Below are 19,564 nucleotides of genomic sequence, written 5' to 3'. Positions count from 1 at the left end.
ATAATTTCTCAATTAACATGACTGAATTTTAGATTTAAAATACCCATGTCGTTCCATCTTTTCTTGTATTACTGTGTCAACTATTTTTCTGTACAGAGCCTTCCCCAGGAAGCCTCCACCCACTTCTCAACCTGCATTTAGCCCCTTGCACAGGGATCGATCATCTGTGTACTGACAGCTTCCCATCTGAAAGTCGGCTTCTCATCACTGCCATTTGTAAGTGTATGCAACGTGCCATGGACTGCGCCGGGCAGTTTCCATTCACTGTGCCATTTGATTCTGGTATCACACCTCTGGACAGTTATTATTATTCCCACTTTGCCAAAGAGGAAACTGAGGCTCAGAGAAGGAATGCGAGACTCCCAGGTCTGCACAGCTCAAATCTGAGGAGCTCCAATTTTAACCTCTATCAGAGTGTCTCAAGCCAGCACCCCCACTCTGCTATGACACCTTCTCAAGGACAGGGACTCACGTTATATTCACCTCATCTTTTCTCCTAGCACAGTGTGTGCCACATCCTAGATCTTTGCCTAATGTCACTCCTTTGATATGTCAGTTAGCTCAGAAAGGTTCCAAATAGTTCCCTAAGCTTGGACAAAACCCATCAGGTCTCTACTTGTGGTCTCCAGTGTATGGAAGATGCTTTTATAACAACACAGGATTGAGGTTTCAACAGCAGAAAAGAACATTATCGTAGAAGGAAGGACCGGACACCTCCTGTGCCGCTTCTCACATCCTCTCTGTCTGCCTTTTACTCCACCCACCCTTGGCTATGAACCACCCATGGCAACATAGTCAGCCTCTCTGAAGCATGAGCCAGGCAAGAAGAGCAAAGGTGGTCAATGCTGTCAGAGAACTCCGTCTTATGGTGGACCCTGCCGACTCACACCCTGGACAGCTCCACAGAGGGTCCCAGGAGGCCTGAGCCCACTGCCCACAGCAAGACCAGCTGGATGACACACCTTGAATTGGCTTTCCCACCTTCTCTGTCTCCCTTCTTGCAGTCTCCCACTCCTGTTGCCTGAATCATTTACCAAAATAAATTACCTGCGCACAAACTCTTGTCTTGGGCTTGGCTTTCTGAGGCTTCCTAGTCCAAGAGGACACAGGACATGGTACAAACACCAGCTCACACGGGCACTGCACACACATGCTCGCCTGTACCCCTCGATCATGTGTGCAAATGTACACTACACACGTCAATTGGGTTTCTTCGGAGCTTGCTTTTATTCATCTGCATAAAAGACCTCAACTGTAGTCAAAGAAAATGAAGCATTTGTCCTTTCAGCTTCATCAGGGCTCACATTTAGATGTCATTATTCCTTATGCTACAGTAGATTACATCAATAAAAATTCAGAGTCTACTTAACTAATATCAGTAGGGCCCATGCCACACTCATTTAAGAACAATTGCTTTTAAATTTCCCTACCTGTGCCTAACCCCTAGCTCTGTCTCTTCCCACCTATAGGAGGGAAGAAAGCTCAAGGTCAAGAACTAGTCTTGGGTTTGGTGATCGAAAATATAGTACATCTTACTAACGGTAAGGAAACCTCAACTGGCAAGCCAGAGCTACAGTCAGGCTCTGTTTGACTTGTAGTATGACCATAGCAAGCCACATAATTTCCCCGAGCCTCAGTTTCCCCATCTGCAAAGTGAGGAATAGCCTATAATTCAGGTTTTTTACTAACTCACAGTCATTTCCCCAGTTACTCAGAATATCAATATCTTGTGTATTGGAGAGGGATGGGAGATTTAAGAGGGCCTAGGCACTGAGCTAGCTATGACTTCGTCACAGCCCTTATTTCATTTAATATTCACAGCAGACTCCATTCTTCTCTCTGTTTTATAATGTGGCCACTGAAATTCAAGTGGTCAAGTAACGACTCTCAAAGTCCATCAGATGGTCAATGGTAGCACCACTCAGATACCACTTGGACTGGTGTCTCTGAGCCTAAACCCATTTGTTTCCCCCTGCTCCACCCACAGCTAACTAAGGGTGTGGGAAGCAATAAGGTGCAGTTAGCGGTCAAAGATTCCTGTGGGTCTCATCTCACCTGCTAAAGTAAAAGCCACTTAAAGGCCAGGATCCATGGATGAAAATTCTCACCTTAGCCTATGTATTTAGTTTCCTGTGGCTGCTGTAACAAACTGCCACAAACTGAGGTCAGAATTCCAAAATATTTTCATTAGCCAAACCCGGGTGTTGACAGGGCCATACTACCTTCTGAGACACTAGACTCTCCTTTCTTGCCTTTTCCAGTAACTAGAGCTACATCCCTTGCACTCCTTGGCTCATGGCCCCTTCCTTCATCTCTAAAGCCAGTATCTTCTCTCTGACTCTAACTCTGTCTCCCTCTGCTTTGGGCAGATGGCCTTCATCTCTTCTGCCTGTAGCCAAGCCTCCCTTTCCCTTCTAAGGAAATTTAGGATTACGTTTAGGGGATACCTGGATAATCCAGCATAGTCTCCCCATTTTAAGATACTTAAGCATATCTGGGGGGAAAAAACCTTTTTTATATAAGGTAACCTTCACAGGTTCCAGGGATTAAGGCCTGGATATCACTGGGGACCACTATTCATCCTGCCACAGCCCAATTCAGAGAAATTCTTACGACTTTCTGAAGCCAAACAAAGCCAACCAAATTTGGAGCCTTTCTAGAAAAGTAGCCCAGAAAACTATTAAATAATCAACCTAGTCAGTCACACACACTTTAGACCTGAGTAAAGGAGGCCAACTCACAATACACTCATGAAATCAGAGAAGTGCAAAGATGTCCCAGACACCTCTGCTGGCCTTGCTACACGTGCCTGCTCTCCCCAGGTGCTCAGTGTTCTCAAATTTCAAAGTTCCCCTTCCTCACCTTCATAGTAATAGACTCTCGGGAGAAAGGGGTATCAGGAATTTACTCTGCCAAGGATTCGCAGCCCTCACCTAATTTTTAATATAGGAGGAAAGGCCTTATCCCCTGCAAAAGGGATGCCCAGGATCAGAGACCAACCAGAGGCTCCCTACTGCTCATGCAGGCAGCCAGTGAGGCCCCTGGGCATTTTCCCCCACCAAGGAAGCCCTCGGGGTTAAGCCGGAGGCTTCTTTCCCCCAGGTAATGCGTTTCCTTCACAGGCTTCGTCCGCTGAATAAAGGTTCTGCTGCAGGCTTTCCTTCCCTCCATCTCCGTTGCTAGCAACACCCCTACACTTGCTTCACAGCCCGCGGTGGCTGGGGTTCCCGCTGCAGGAGGCGGCCGCGCTGAGCCAGGGCGCTGGAAACAGGGGCGAAGCAGGGTCCTGAAGACTCTATGGCCCACATCCAAAATCTGGATTCTCCCTGCCTCCCCGGGGCCGCATCAGCAGGCTCCTGCCTGCCTGTTGGCCTCTCCCCAGCAATGAAGGCAGAAGGGGGCCAAAGCTGGCCGGACCCCTGCCACCTCCGGGCATTCATCCCTCTCCCAAGTGGCTCCCAACCCGCCCCCCGCCAAGTCTGAGAGATCATCTAGAGGATGTTGAGAGACCGAAAAACATTTAAAAATCAAGGGAAATAAAAACCGATGGAGACATTTGGGGCATGATGACAGGCCAGAAAGGAAAATGTTTAGGGGCAGGAAAGTCTCCCAGGTGACCCCTAAATCACACCAAGTAAGCAATGATACACCTTCTTTGAACATGTTCCACTAGGCGAACACCACAGGTTGGACTTCAGGCTTTGTCTGGTTCTTACTGAAGGACAATTTGAAGGATTCTAGTCAACAAGGTTCCCAAGATGCACTGCTTCAGGCCATCCACCAGGCCACTCTTCCAGCGCATTGCTCTCTTCCCCTGAGTCCTTTGAGAGTCAGTTCTGATTAAATGTAGCTACTCATGGCCCCAACATGAGTCCCTGGGAGTCCCAAAGGGACTGTGGGACCTGGTCCCTGTGGGCAGGGGTCCAGGAAAGCAGCCTGGGTTTTCCAGCCCTACAGTCAACCCCACAGCTTAGCCAGCGCTAACTCAGAAACTTGAGTAACTTAAATTTCCTGAGCCTTATGTCTTCCCATGTGGAAAGTGGAAATGATGGCTCCTAGAGTTCTTGGGGAAACTAAATGATGTACACATGTAAAGCACGTAGCACAGTGACTAACATATATTAGACACTCAATAAATGCACTTATTTTTAATGTTATTTATAATGATAGTAACACAAAGTCACATTTCTAGTTTATAGATTATGCTCTAAGATCACAATCTATAGCTATCTGAGAACAAGATTAATGGCCCGCAGAAATCTCTCTATATACCTTTTGCTATCTCGCAGCCCTTTGAATAGAGGGGAGCAATGTTTTACTTTGCTTTTGGACATCCACAAACATCGACCAAGTACTTTACTGTGTGCAGGTAACAACAAGCTCAAGGTATGGAGTATATCCTTAAAGAAATTACCACCTCAATGTGGGGTCAAGAAACAGCAGGTCCAGAAAAAGGCGGATCATGGTCATATTTCTCAGGGCTCACTGAGTCAGAAGAACTTCCAAAATTCAGAGAAGGTCTTAGTTCTTGGGGCAGGAGGCACACAAAAGGCCTCTTTGGGAATTGGACCTTGAAGAAAAGGTAGGATTTGAGCATGTGTACAGTAGTAGAGGAGCGTCCTATGTCAAGAGCTTAGTGCAAAAGGAAGGAGTAATGATGATTTAGTTTGGGGACTTTCCTCTATTTGTCCCGAGCTCGGCTGCCTTTGTAACTGCCACCAAGACGGCGCACAGGAGCTGGAGGGATTGGTGAGCTGTGCAGTTCTGTAAACCTGCACCAGAAATGTGAGATGCCCAGCTTGCAAACTGATTTTCCAGTTTGTGCGAAAACTGCTCCGACCAACAAGCTGGGCCCTTGGTAACAGGCAGAGGGATAGAATGGTCCTGGAATTTACTTTCTGAAAGAGATTTTCTCAGTTCAAATTAGCTACAGTGGTGTTAATCCCCTTGTTATGGGATTAGAATATATCCCTGCATTGAAATTAGAGCTGGACACATAGGTTTGGAGGAGTTTGGATTCAACTCAAAGTTACAAGCAATGCCATCTTCCCTAAGGGCTCTGTGGTCTTTGGCTGGAACAATGGTGCCATCTCGTGGCCATCAGGACCTCTATTTATTTGGAAAGGTTTCCTTTGGGGCACATTTTATCAACTCCTGAAGCCTTCTTTGTGTATGCTGGAGCCAGAAATACAATGATGGTTGACAAAGACTAACTCTTAAGGGGCTTGCAGGCTGGTGGGCCTCACTAGTCCCAGTCCCATGACCCTGTTAATGACAGCCCCCTGCATCATAGGCAACATGGACTGGCCTTTCTGAAGCCCAGAGCTGACATTAATGTGGACGTCTACAGAGTGAGATTTCAGTGATTATAAAGTGGCCTCTTGGATCCACCTACACTCTAATGCTTTAAGTTCCTTCCACAGTTGACAAAACCTGTTCCTGTACTTACTCATCAGCACATTATTACCATTGGCCTCTAGGAATAGGACACTATGCTTAGAGCTGAGACCTAGAAATGTTTAAGGACCAGCCCCTACCTTCCATGCATGGCCCAAGAGATGAAGACAAGTCCTCCCTTGGCCCCTGTGCAGACCTTGGAGCCTTCTCCCAGGCTGGCAGAGCTGTGAATCATCTGCATCCCACTTCCCCCAACACCAGCACCCTCTACTCCACTCCCCACTGTTCCTTGTGTACCCATGCCCGGTCCTGCCATCACACCTTTTCTGGGCTGCTCCACCGAGAGGAAATGCCTTCCCTCTTTCCTCAGGGGTGACTGCTTCTGGATGCCCTGGGCAGGAAGAGTCAATCTTGTCAGAGAAAAATCACTTTCAACAGCAGAAGTTTCGTGAGCAGCTGCACTCTGGCTGCAGCTCCAGGTGGACAGGTAAGGCTAGACCTGGAGAGACAGGAGACAGCAGCCCAAGGGGCAGAGAGTGGAGGGGAGTGTTCCATGAGCAGAAGCTCTGGCTCCACCCAGGGACAATAAGAAGGACTGAGAATAGCTAGAGGATTTTCATCTAGTAGCCATTAGGCATGCGAAAATGAGATTGTTTTTTACCCTGAAACTCAAGAAAGCATGGGAAATGAAGAGAGGGCAGTTCTGTGGGTGAGAGATGAGGGGCCTTATAGGGTGGAGAGTGAGGGTAGAGGGTAAATGTGCCTGGATATGATGACACAAGGTAATTCAAGCGTGGGAGTGACTAATGTCAAACCTACCAGTATTACTGGATGGAAATCCATCTTCTATCCACCTCCAGGAAGGCTACCACATGATTCACATTAATGGAAAGCCTTGTATGCATGGCTTTTACTTAGAGTCAGGGCATTACCTAAGAAAAGGAATGTGTTTTCATGTCTAGGTGATGGAGAAAGCACTCACAAGCCCAAGAACCTGAGCAACAAGGGGACAACGGGCATATAAGCCCCTTGGAAATTCATAATATCTAGATGAGGGCTATGAGCTTCCACAAGGCATAAAACAGGATTCTAAGCCAATCTGAAGTCCCAGTGGCCAAGAATGCCAGGGGATATCTGGTCTACCCCTGCATTTCTACAGCCTTTCTCAGATGTAGAAAGTATGGATCCATTTTCCATTGTTTCTCCGTTTTCTTCCTGCAAACAACCTAGTCTTGAGATGTGTTGCTATACGGAGGGAATAAACGAAGTCTTTACACCTAGAAATATGTGAATGTCAATCCCAGTTCCCTTCTTCCTATCTTTTTGAACTTAACAAATTGCTCGACCTCTATAAGACTCAATTCCACATCTGTAAGATGGGGCTGCTAGGAGGCTGAGAGGTAATATATAGAAACAATGTGAGAGACATCAGCTTCATTACTATGGCTGGAAGCTCCTGGTCTGTTCTGGACAGTACCTAGTGATCTGTTGGTCTGAGGAGGGAAAAGGGAACCCAGTTTTGGGGGAGGGCTGGTACCCCCAAGACTAAATCAATAGCACAAGCCCTAAGAATGGTGTGTGCCTGGGACTTAGATCTGTTTTCAGCTCCACATGGAATCAGAAATACATGCTCTCTGTCCTTCACAGCCCGTTTTCATAAGTAGGTATTTTCAAACTTTCCTGTCAGAACTTGAATTCCAACACAGCAGGAGTCACAGAGCTTGTTATCCATTTGTGGGGTGAATCTGGGCCCTTGCTAGCAATGTAATGGACACTCCTTGGATTACAGTCTTAATATTGCTTCCCTAGGAATTGACCCTTCCTCACCCCATCCATTGGGTTGTAACAGAAGCTCCATGTGATAATACAACCCACCCCCGGCTTACTGTGGACTGGTCCAGGGAAGGACACTGCATTTGGGAAGAGGCCAGACTCTCTTTGGGAAGCAGGTCTGTAGCATGTAAATTTGGGAGTCCGTAGTGGTGACCACGTCCTACTATGAGAACCAGGGAACAGAGAAGGCTGGACTAAGGGAAGGCGAAAGGACAAAGAGAGAATCATGAGTAAGGGACGCAGAGTAAAGACTCCCAGCTTGGGATAGCACTACGGGCCAGCTGTGGTCACTGCTTGGCTTCATCTCTGAGGCTGGGTTCAGCAGCACGCCCTGAGACTCCTCCATCAAAGTCCTTTTTTACTTGAAGCAGTCGGAGTGAAGTTTCCAGAGGTGACATCCAGAAGAGGCCCAACTAACATGCAGACCGAGGTATCACCTGGAAGGAGAGGAAGGCCAGTGGTGTTGAGCACATGTCTCCCCAGATGGTGGGCAATTTGCCTCGCAGCTCAGCAGTTTGGGAAAACCGACTCGGGTATTGTACACCTAATGAGCTGATGTTTCCCGCGGATGACAATTCCACTCGGGCACAGAAGTCACATTTTACTATTTAATAGGCTGCTTGGAGAGACTTCCCTCCACAATGAGAACATTCCCTATTACAGGAGCAAAATGGAACAGGAGTCATTCATTCCCCGTGAAAAACGGGATGTTAACAAGTGGAAACACTGTGGATCAGGCTGAGTCACAGCTGTGATTAAAGACAGAATTTTCCCATTAGTGTGAGCACATTTGAATTTCAGCCCACCACCAAGCCTGTGTTACAGAACGCCTGGTGTCTTTTGCTTTGAACGTAATGCCAAACATGCTGTAAAAGTAGACTACTTACCACAGAAGTTCAAGCAAATTTTGGTCTTTTATTCAAGAAACAGCCACAGCACCTCATTTACAACCTTAACTCAAAACTAGATGTTCCCAGCCAGGAAATGATGGTAAAGCTGGAGCCTATGATCTTTGCTCTGCCGGTGTGTAGAGTATCGTTTGTGGGAGGGAAGCCAGATTCCTCTGGGAAAGGCAGTCTTCTGCCTCCAGCCCGTGACTGCTGTGGCCAGCGATGGGCCCATTTTGCTGCTTCGGTCCAAACAATGACTGAGGCCCCTGCACTGGGGGCTGGGAATGTAAGTGAGACATGGTCCTGCCCTCAAGGGATCCACCAGCTCATAAAGGATGGCCCTCAAGCGAAAGGACAATTAACATTAGCCAAGAGGTTGTAGGCACACAGAAGAGAGACCTGGGGCTGGAGGGGCTGTCAGAAAAGGCTCCAAGGATGAGCAGGGTTAGTCCTCAGAGGAGGGCAAAGGCCTTCGGGCACAGCAAGCAGCATGAGCAGGGGCACAGGTTTGAGGAGCGGGCACAGGTTCGAGGTGCAGGGCACGGGGGGGGGGAGACCATGTCCAATGGGCAGCTCCCCACCTGCCACGCTTGCCCAGGGGTATGCAGTGACCTCTTCCCAGCACCTGAGAGGCCCAGAAACTGAGGGGCATTCCTGCCTGGAGAAGCATTCCTGTCCGGAATCAGAGGCAGGCCTAAAGGCAAGAGAGGCAGGTGATAACCCTGAGTTTCCTTCGTGACCTGACATGCTTCCAGAGACAGCTCTAGTCCGACTGGTGGGCCAACTGAGGAGGAGGTGAGAGGCTTTTAGCCCAGTGCTCTGATGAATTGAAGGGAAAGGCCAAGAGGGGCCTCAGCTCAAAACCTATCAGCTTTCATACTCTGGGGCAGGTGCCATTGCTGACTGTTCTGGGCCTTCTCCTGACCTCAGAGGCAGTGAGATCACTACTCCCTACAAGATCAGGGCATCCTCCTTGAATCCATTTCTTCTTTTGTACCCCTCCTGTAACATTCATCAGCAATTCCTCTCCCCTTTACTCCCAATACCTGTCCCCCCTTTGCCCACGCCTGTCCCTCTTCTCTGCCACCACCTCAGTCCAAGCCACCATCAGCTCTCATCCAGACAACAGCAACGATGGACACTGTATTCCATCACAAATCTGATCACAGTGTTTCTCCACTTGAGACTCTCCAAAGATTTTTTCCTTGCAACTTGGAATAAATCTAATAAGCTCTTTTCCATGACCTATAGTCCCTACTTGTTTGGGGCCCTAGCCCAGCTCTCCAGTCTCACCCTAGACCGCTATGCCATGCTCACCAGCCAGGCCCCGTTGCCCCCTTCCTGTGCTCACCTGTGCCCCAGCTCTTCCCTCTGCCTAGAAGGTGCTTCTCACCTAATGTTTCTGCATCAAGAAGTCAATACAAAGCTTGATTGTCTATCTTCACACAACATTACTATTTCCTTATTGTCTGCTCTCCCATATCTGCTACATGCTAAGCCTCACTACCAAACTGCACACTTAAAAATGGTTAAGCTGTTTCATATGATGTGTACTTCTCCACAATTTTTAAAAATTAAATCAGATCAATGCTGCCAATGATAAGAAGAAATAAGGCTATTATCCCTTCAGGTCATCCAGGTGTCCTGACACACTGCCCAGACAATGAAGGAAGGCCTTCTGGCTCTCGGTCCTTCAGTTTACAGGGGTGACACTGGAACCCTGAAAGAGTAAGGAGCTTGCTCACAGTCACACAGCAGGTTAGCAGGGCAGGGACTCAACCCCAGCCAGTGCCACTCCAGAGCCAACTCCTTACCATTGCGCTCGCTGCCCTCTCCAGGTCAGTACACACCCTGTGGTGACCTTGGGCAGGTCAACTCACAGGGCAGGCGTGAGAATTATATGAGATCATGTAAAGTGCTTCATGTGGTGCATAGCAGATACTGAGCACTCAAAAACGCAAAAGTAGAAAATGAAGCTCCACTGAGAGCTGTCACTGGACCCTACGGGCAGGAGGAAACTTCCGAGAGGCTTTAAGCTGGGAGGCAATGTCCTCATCACTGGCACTGTGGCATGTTGCGGTCTCCTCCTCTCAAGGTCCCAGAGCAGGTCGATTTCAGCATGCTGTCCTCCAAAGACACCATCAGGCAAATTAGTCTCTGAGGTACCATGCACCCCGCAACTTTGTGACTTTCAACATGCTGTTCCCTCTTTTTTTTCCTGTTCCCTCTTTTCATTTTTGGCTCTTCTGGTAAGCCCCTAGGCACACTTCAAAATGCAGCCTGGCCATCACCTCATCTGTAAAGCAATCGCACTTCCCCAGGCCCGGACTGAAGCTTATACTCAACTCCAGATAACAAGAAACTCAGGGTTTGGGCTGGGACTGGGTGGTCTCCCACTGTTTGTTATCCACTCACACAAAGTTAGGCAAGTCCGGAGGGTGAGAACACGCATTTAGAAACTTTTAGAAGAACTACGCAAGACAGTTTCATGGCTTTGAAAATTTAATAATAAATTTAATCAGATTTTGTCTTTTTATTTCATTTCTCCTAATGACTTATTTTTATTGTATATTCTAAAAGTATTGAACCACAATGGATTGAAAATTATTTAAAATGGGGGTAGGGGGACCTTCACCACAGAGATCACAGTCCTGAGCACCTGAGCTGCAGGCCTTTCTCTGCTTCCCTCCCCCTCCCCCACCTGCCTGGGAGGGGGGACAATCCTAGCTCGCTGTCTTCTCTTATTAGAAATGAGCGAACTGGAGCTAGGAGAGGGGAAGCAGTAGGCCTCTATTCATTTCCCGATGCTGCTGTAACAAAGTACCACAATTCAGTGGCTGAAAACTACACACATTTATTATCTTATAGTTTTAGAGGTCGGAGCATCTAAATGGGTTTCACTGGGCTAAAATCAAGGTGTTGGCAGGTCACACTCCCTGGGAGGCTCTGGGGAGGAATCCATCTCCTGGCCTTTTCCAGGCTCTAGGGGCCTCCTGCAGCCCTTGGCTCATGCTCATGGCCCTTTCATCCATCTTCAAATCCAGCAGTGTAACATCCTACAATGATCATTCTCTCTCTGTCTCTCTGTGTCTCTCTCTCCCTTCCTCCCTCTCCCTTTCCGTCTCCCTTCTCTAACCCCTGCATCATCACATCTCCTTCTCTGACTCAGCAGCCCTCTTACAAAGACCCTTGTGATGATACTGAGTCCACCTGGATAATCCAAGATAATCTCCCATCTCAGGATCCTTCACTTAATCACATCTGCCATGTCCCTCTGCCATGTGAGGTAACATATGCACACGTTTCAGGGGTTAGAACATGGACATCTTTGGGGGGGGCATTATTTTCTCTACCACAGTGGCCAAGACCATGTTACTAGGTCAAATATTTCTAGGATTCAAACCCAGGTCTTGCTCTCACAATCAGAGGTTTTTGTTTTGTATTTCTGCACTACTCCACTTTCTTTTTAATATATGTGCATATGTTGGTAGAAATACTTTGTTTGAAAACATTAGCAAATAGAAAGTGAGCCACGATGTGTGGGTGGGAAACAGACTCATGCAATTTCATTTCCCTCAGTTGTGGAGCCATCTGAGTCCCCTGCAGATAGTTACGGCAAACATGAGGGAGCTGCCCCTTTAAGCTCTAACCCAGACAGCATCAGGAAGGCAACAAGCAACTGGAGCCCACAAAGACCTGCGATAAGTCACCTGGAGAGCACAGGTGCATATCTCAGGAACGGCGGCATTTTCTTCAGCAAGGACAATGTTCCTTGGCAGTGTTGGATTTTTATTCCCGGGCAGATGGATAAATAGATATGTGATTCTTATCAGCAAGAAGAATCACCTGCATGGAATTTCTCCAGGAAGACATTAAGATAACCCAGCAGCAGCAATCCAAGGCAGGCCCCAATCAATTCTTCGTGGTAAGCTTTTATAAATCAAACACAGAGGACTCCAGAATCCCTCAAGAGCTTGTTCTGTGATGTGTTGGTTGATGCGAACGCTGGCACAGTCCACTGTGTGGGGGTTGTTAAATCAGAGCGTTTTGCTCATTGATTCCACCTTGACCCACCTCAAGCCTCAAAACCATCAGCCCCTCTTGAAGGCTATGGTCACCTTCCAGGACAGCACACTGAGAGAGGACAGCAGAGACACCCGCTAGACACGCAGGGCCCACCACTCCCACCTTGTTGTGCCCCTGGGCCCAGAGCTGAGAAGCTGTTTCTTCTGTCCAGCCCTGACAGGTGGGGTTGAGGGGCGGGGGCCTGAGCAGGAGCAGGCACATGGCACTTCCTGTCTGTGGTTGAGGCTCAAGGACCTGAAGAGCTTTTACAAAGTCCTCAAGAGCCAGGACCCCACCCCAACAAGCCAGGACCAGGACACAAAGGCAGATGGAGCTGATTCTGGGGAAAGAGGGTGTCCGAGAGAGGAGCTGGAGTCCTCCCTGACCATCTCAGGGGCTCTGTATCAAGTCCCGAGTCCCCTGCCCCAGCAGTCCCAGAGCACTTGAAGGGACCCCTGCAGCAACGTTGGTGCCTCCCTCCACTCTCTCTCTGCACTCACCTCTGTCTTAGAACGTCATATTATTTATATGAATGTCTTTACTTGCCTGCAGGGCTGCTATTTATGGATGTTCAGACTGTGCTCCATACAAGGGCACCTCACTTAAGGAATGCCATTGACATCCAGACATCCACTCGGTTATCTGAGAGCACACTGGCCAATGTGTAGACTCCAGACTTCCCAGCTATGTGTGCATGGGGCCAGCAGCCATGAGCCATCTCTAACATAAACCCGTCTGGGCACAGCCAGCCTTGCACACACGCAGGAGAGAAGGCCCACAGGCTTTCACTGGCTCATCCAGGTGTGCAGCTGGGTCTCATTCTGATTGCACTTCAGGCCTCTCTCTTCTCTTGCCAACCCATTGCTCTGGGACACGTAATTCCACTCCCAGCTCCCCTGTTTCAGACTCTGATCTTGACTCAGTTGCTTGCTGGGAGGTAGAGGTCAGGCAGGGAATCTGGGTATCCAGGGGTGGTAGAGGGGTGTGTGTGTGTGTGTGTGTGCCTGCGCAGCCCCAGGACTGCCTGCTGGGCTCTAGAAAGTTTATCTGGAAAGAGACATGGTTGCTGGGCACCATTGTTCAGGTGAAACAGTGCACAAACTTATTGATTTTTTTTTTTACTTAAAGAAAAAAAGCACCTTTTTCTTCAATAAAAAACAAGCACTTCTTTTAAATTTTCAGAACAATGTGTTCTGCTCTAGCAGTAACCCTGATTGTCTACCCCTCCCTAAGTTGACTGTGAGTTCACGGAGAATTTGTATTATGGGCACTGCTTTGTGTCCCCAGCAACCAGCAGATGACTGGCTCATAGACTGATTTATGGACCGAAGGAGAAAAAAGAAAGACAAAAAGAGGGAGGGAAAAAGGAAAAGAGGGAGGGAGGAGGAAAAGATAAATATTTGGATGGGTTGGTGGATGGATGGATGGATGGATGGATGGATGGATGGATGGATGGATGGATGGATAATGGATGAATAAATGAATTAATGGATGGATGGATGGATGGATGGATGGATGGATGGATGGATGGATGGATTTTCTATGCCTGCTCTTCCCTGCTCTTTCTGTTTTGACCATTTCAGGCCATGCCCACCACTGTTCCCTTCTCTCCTGCTCCTCCCACACCCTTTGGGTTATCCCTGAGCCATCACATCTAGACTGAATAACTGCCAGGGTCCATGCACTGCCCTTCCACAGGTGTGGCCTGAGCCTCTACTCCTATTTCCCACCTCCCTACCCTGTTGAGGGAGCACAGCCCTGAAGCCAGACCCCTAGCCAGAGAGCGCCCTGTGGTGTGGCTGTGTGCAGCTCTATACTCAGCACTCACCCCCAGAAAGTAAGTGGGTCTTCCTCTCCCATCTCCCTGGGCAGCAGGGTATCCCAGGAGGATCTTGCTGCCACCACCTCCCTCCTAGAATACAGAACACACTTCCATTCAGCCTAGTATCCCCAAACCCTACTTCAACTTCATTTTTCTTTGGAGAGATACTGTTCTGTGATATTCTTAGTGCCTAGAGCCCTGAAGTTTCTTATGTAACCTATTCCAAAGAACACTGAATGTTTTCAAGGCTTCAAGATGTTGACTCCAAAATGAATCCCCTTAGGAGGTTTTCCAGTGGACACTCAACAGGCTAAAGCTGGACAAGGTATGTTCTGAGCACCTAATCTCTGCCGGACATTGTCCTGCACCTTGGGAACAGCAGTAGACAAGAGGGATCTCAGTTCTCATGAAACTTCCAGTCTGATGGGAGAAGAGAGAAATAATAAGTAAATAAATGTCAGCGTGTGCTGCATCGTATCAGATAAACACTGGTCATGACAGGGGCAGGAAGACTCTTGAGTTCAGGTGTTCTCTCTGCAGAGATGACTTAGACTTGAGACCTGAGTGATGATGAGGAACCACTGAGTGCAGATATAAGGAACAAGTGAAGAGGGAATGGGCTTGGACCCTGGGGAAACAAATGCAGGCCAGTGTGGCTGGAGCCACACTGAGCCATGAGAGAAGAGAGGGGAGGGGAGGGGAGGGGAGGGGAGGGGAGGGGAGAGGGGAGGGGAGAGGAGAGGAGGAGAAGAGAAGAGAAGAGAAGAGAAGAGAAGAGAAGAGAAGAGAAGAGAAGAGAAGAGAAGAGAAGAGAAGAGAAGAGAAGAGAAGAGAAGAGAAGAGGGAGTGGAGGTGACAAGTGGACAAAGATCTGGCCAAATACCTACTCAGACACAGGTACTGATATTTACATTGACCACCCTGTGTTGAGTGCCAGCTGTGTGCGCATCACTGTGTTAAGTCCTTCACCTAATCCGTGTCATTTAATCATCACACAACCCTGAGATGGTGATTATTAGCCCATTTAACAGATACTAACAATAATGACATGCATTGAGTACTCATGGGCCATGAAATGGACTGATGTGTTATGTGCATTACCTAGCTGATTCCTCATGACAACCCTATGAGATTCAAGTGTTCTTACTTCTCACATTGTACAGTGAAAACACTTAGAGTTGGAACACTTGAGTATTTGATCAAGGCCCCTACACCACATCTGATTGTCCACACCACGCCGATTCTCCCTACGTATCACACCCTCTTGTCCACTTGCACTTCCAATTGCCTTGATATTCCACTTTGAAAAAATTTGGTGCATGATTCCCACCAGAGGCAAACACTGGGGGCATGTAAGGATTTGTCCTTCCATCCAAGCTCTTTCTGAGGCTGTGGTAAGTATGCTGTAGAAAGGCCCTGGGAAGTACACGGTATGGGAGAGGCAGTGTCCTCCCTAGCTGGCTGTAGCTTCAGGCCTCCCCAAGAACGGGCTTGGCCCACACTCCACCTCCGAAGATTCAATCCAATCTGCTGCTGCTTTTAACACCTCTGCCACGCTTGAGGAATATTCCTCCTCTAAAGCAAACCTCCTGAGCAGCACCATTTCCATTCTTCTCTGTCACAGCCCAGACCAAGCCCAATCGACTTTAAAGCGATTTGCCTTCCAGAACTCTCCCAGTCCTCTGCTACAGTTTTCAGGCCAATAGATCGTTTGAAATGTTTTTATAACATAAAAAATCTAATCCTTTCTAGCAAAGCAATCAGCAGTCTTAAAATAATTACTCGTAACTAAAGAGAAACCAAAGTGAGATCAAATGAAATGTGATTAATGATGGTAAAGACCACTGTTCTTTAAATAATTCCTTAGAATAAATTTCAATGAGATAATCTCTGCAGGAAGATATTTCTTTGGGGGCTTAAGATAAATAGACTTTTTTTTCAAAGCACCTCAGGACTAAATAACACAGCATTTTAGGGAGGTTCTGGTTATTTTTCCTAAACAGAGGATTTTCTGTGTGCTTCTGTTTTCCCTCAAGGCCATTACAGAAAGAGAATAAAATTTCATTTTTCCCCTGCAATTATGTAGCTATGTTATTTTTGTAATAGGCTTACAAAGAACAAGCTTCCTAAACGCAGTCCTCCAGCTGAAGTTCATAGGGTTGAAATCAAAAGATTAATCCTCTTTGCTTCTTATTGGACTTGTTTTTTAAGGTCATTGTTGAGACAATTCAGAAAACTCAATTTCTCCTCAAGTGCCAAGGTTTCTAGGACACACCTGGTGAAAATTTGGAGCAGGGCCAAGCTGGTGTGTGAGTGCAACGGACGGCTGGAAAGGCCCAATTCCCAGCCCAGCCTTGGCTCCACCAGCCTTATGCTTTGAGCTCTGAAGTCATATAACACAGGGGTTGGGGAACTTAAAGTTGGGGAAATTGAGAAGGGGTCTTGCCCAGCTAATGAGGAGATGAGAAGGCCGATGGTAATCCAAAAACCTTTCCAAGATGAGAACAAGTCGTGTTGGTCAGGTAGAGGGAACAGAATATGTAAACACCAGGAAAGGAAAATTGAGACCTAGTTGGAGCATGTGGTCCTACATCAGAAAAGAAATCTTTTTCCTTATGAGACCAGAAAGAAAAAGACAAAGCTGGGTGAGGATGCAGGTGGTTTGGAAGGTGGAACAAGAATCCCCTCTGAGCATCTACTTTCTCAGCTCGGTCGGAGGCCAAGTTAATCAATTTCCAGTGGTGAAGGGAGAGGTATTGGAATAGAGGGTTTGAAGAGAAAGGAGAGAGTGTGAATGAGTTTTCTGAGAGGAACAGAAGAGAGCGCCACCAGGGACTCATGTATTTTCACAAAGAGTTCATCACCTAACTCAAGTAATGGACCATGAGTTTCTTGCAGCCCAATCAGCAAAATTGTGTAATTGTGCCCGGCAGCACTTGGTAGCCCAGCAACGGAATGGAGGAGGTAGACAGCCAGGCTAATCCAGTGTGAAGGGTATTCCCGCTGTGTGTAGCACTGAAGGACAAATTAGGTAAAAGGAGGGATGTCAAGAGAGAGACTGGCAAGAGAGAGATGGAAGTGATGGACCCCAAGGTCGGGAATAGATAGGAAAAGAAGTGACTAAATGAAGGATGAAATTAGAAAGAAATGAGAAGTATAGGGTATAGAAAACTCAATATGAGCAAAGAACAGATGAGGGTGAGAGGGATAGAAAGATGGGAGGGATGGTCAGAGAATAACCACAGTTTGTCAGATGTCAGAGTGGAAGAGATCCGAATGATATCAAGGGTATGGCCCATGCTGTGGCCAGGAGAATAGACAGCTGAAGTGGAGAGGAGATGAAGGCTTCTTGAGTTATGGAGATCAAGACTCTGAGGGGGGGAGCACAGAATGGGCCACCCATGAAGATCTTGAAGTCCCCAAGAATGACAGCAGGACTTGACAAAGCAAGAAACTCTGCCCTGTGCCTTGGTGGCGTCTTTGGACAAACACTTTGAGGGACTGGGACCCACTCTCCTCCCACCCACAATCCAAACAAGCATTTTTATAACAGAACTTTATCCTTTTGACCAATTAACTGTATCATAAATTACCTGAAGGCTGTAAACCTTAAAATAAAAGCAGGAGGACACAGTTAGATTAAAAAATGTATTTTTTTTAATCCTAACCCAAGGATATGTTTATTGATTTGAGAGAGAGAGAGAGATAGGGAGAGAGAGAGAGAAACTTTGATCAGTTGTTTCCCACATGGCCCCTATGAAGGATTGAACCTGCAACCTGGGTATGTGCCCTGACGGGGAATTGAACTCAAAGCCTTTTGGTGTATGGGATGAGCCACCATGGCCAGGGCTAGAACTAAAATTTAAAAGTAAGTGCTGTGTTTGAAATGTTATCTCCAAAATATGTCTTAAACCCACCAGCTTCTCTCACCCTGCATGCCAGTCCCTACTCCAAGCTACCACCACCTCCTGCTCTTCCAATGGCTCCTAACTGATCCTTCTATTCCCAATACCCCACACAAAAAATCTATCTCTGCACTTCAGTCCACTCGGTCTTAAAATGCAAACCTGATCATCTCCTAACACAATGGGAGTTCCCAAACTCCTCGCCCCAGTGGCGTGTTATGGAGAACTTACATATAAAGCATATAAATCTGGAATTTCTTGGTTGAAAAGGAAACTTTAGAGACCTCTGCCCATCTAGCTTCCCCCTCACGTGGTCAGCCACATGCCCATGAGTCTTAATGCTTATTTTTATGTCCACTTACATAAAACAAAGACCGCATAAGAAGGATAACAAAAACATCTGACACAGAACAGCAGAGCAGGTATGAGTCTATGAAGGGCGCAGTGAGGTGTAGAATTTACGAATAGGAGTTTGGGATACCGGTGCTGGGTTTGGAATCTGGCTTCTTCGCTTACTGTATGATCTTTCCAAGTTGCTTCATCTCTTAGTTCCCCATTTTTCACTCTAGTTATATGAGAATAACAGTACTTAATAATTGTTAATAACTTACACCTACCAGCCCTTGCTACAAAATTCTCAGGCCTCCCTTTCCAGCAGTGTCAAGAAGAGAGTGGTAGCCCTGGTAACTGCAGGATGGAATGAACACGCCAAGAAGGACCTGGGTTGATGGCCCTCCTCCAGTGCACAGTGAAGGCTTAAGGGGTTAGCTCTACACGCTGCAATCTTCAGAGACCCAGGATATTCAGAACCACCATGAGCTACTTTGGAGAAACCTTTACTCGACCCCTTTGAGAGGTTTTACTCTGACTCTCTTCCCCAAAGCCCAGGGTTATCAAACTTTGATCACCTCACCCCATGACCCATCCTGACAGCTAATGGACTCAGTGCTGTTCAGGGCCTGGAATTTACTCTCCTCTCAGCATCCTTTATCTTTCCTGTGACTTCACGACTGCCTCTTCCCTTCTGTCTTAGTCAGCTCAGGCTGCCATCACAAAATATCACAGACTGGGGGGCTTAAACCACAGACATTTATTTCTCACAGTTCTGGAGTCTGGAAGCCCAAGATTGAGATGCTGGCAGATTTGATTCCTGACGAGAGCCCTCTTCCTGGCTTGCAGATGGCTGCCTTCTTGCTGTGTCCTCACATGGTGGAGAGAGTGACAGCTCTGGTCCCTCTTCCTCTTCTTATAAAGACACTAATCCCATCATGGGGACCCCACCCTCATGACCTCATCTAAACCCAGTTACCTCACAAAGACCCCACCTCCAAATGCCATCACTTGGAGTTAGGGTTTCAACATATGAGTTTGGGGAACACAAACATTCAATTCATAACATCTTCCCTTTATTTTCTTTTCTCCCACAACCCCTCCATGAGGGGCTGATAACTTCCATAAAGGTACTCAGTAATAAACCCCAAATTCTCACGAAAGCTAACAAAAATGCACAGAAATGAAAAGTGCATCTCAGAGAGTGCAATGGACATCGGGGAAAGCACAATCTAAGGCCACAAGCTTGCCCTGTGTCTTTGGGTAGATCTTTTCCTGTTGTCTCACCTGTGATATGGGAATAATACCCAGTAGGGTTTCTA

Source organism: Miniopterus schreibersii (assembly GCF_964146895.1).
Source record: "Miniopterus schreibersii genome assembly, chromosome: 15".
NCBI classification, from domain to species: domain Eukaryota; kingdom Metazoa; phylum Chordata; class Mammalia; order Chiroptera; family Miniopteridae; genus Miniopterus; species Miniopterus schreibersii.
The sequence above is the reverse complement of the archived record's forward strand: the minus strand, read 5'-3'. Positions refer to the sequence as shown.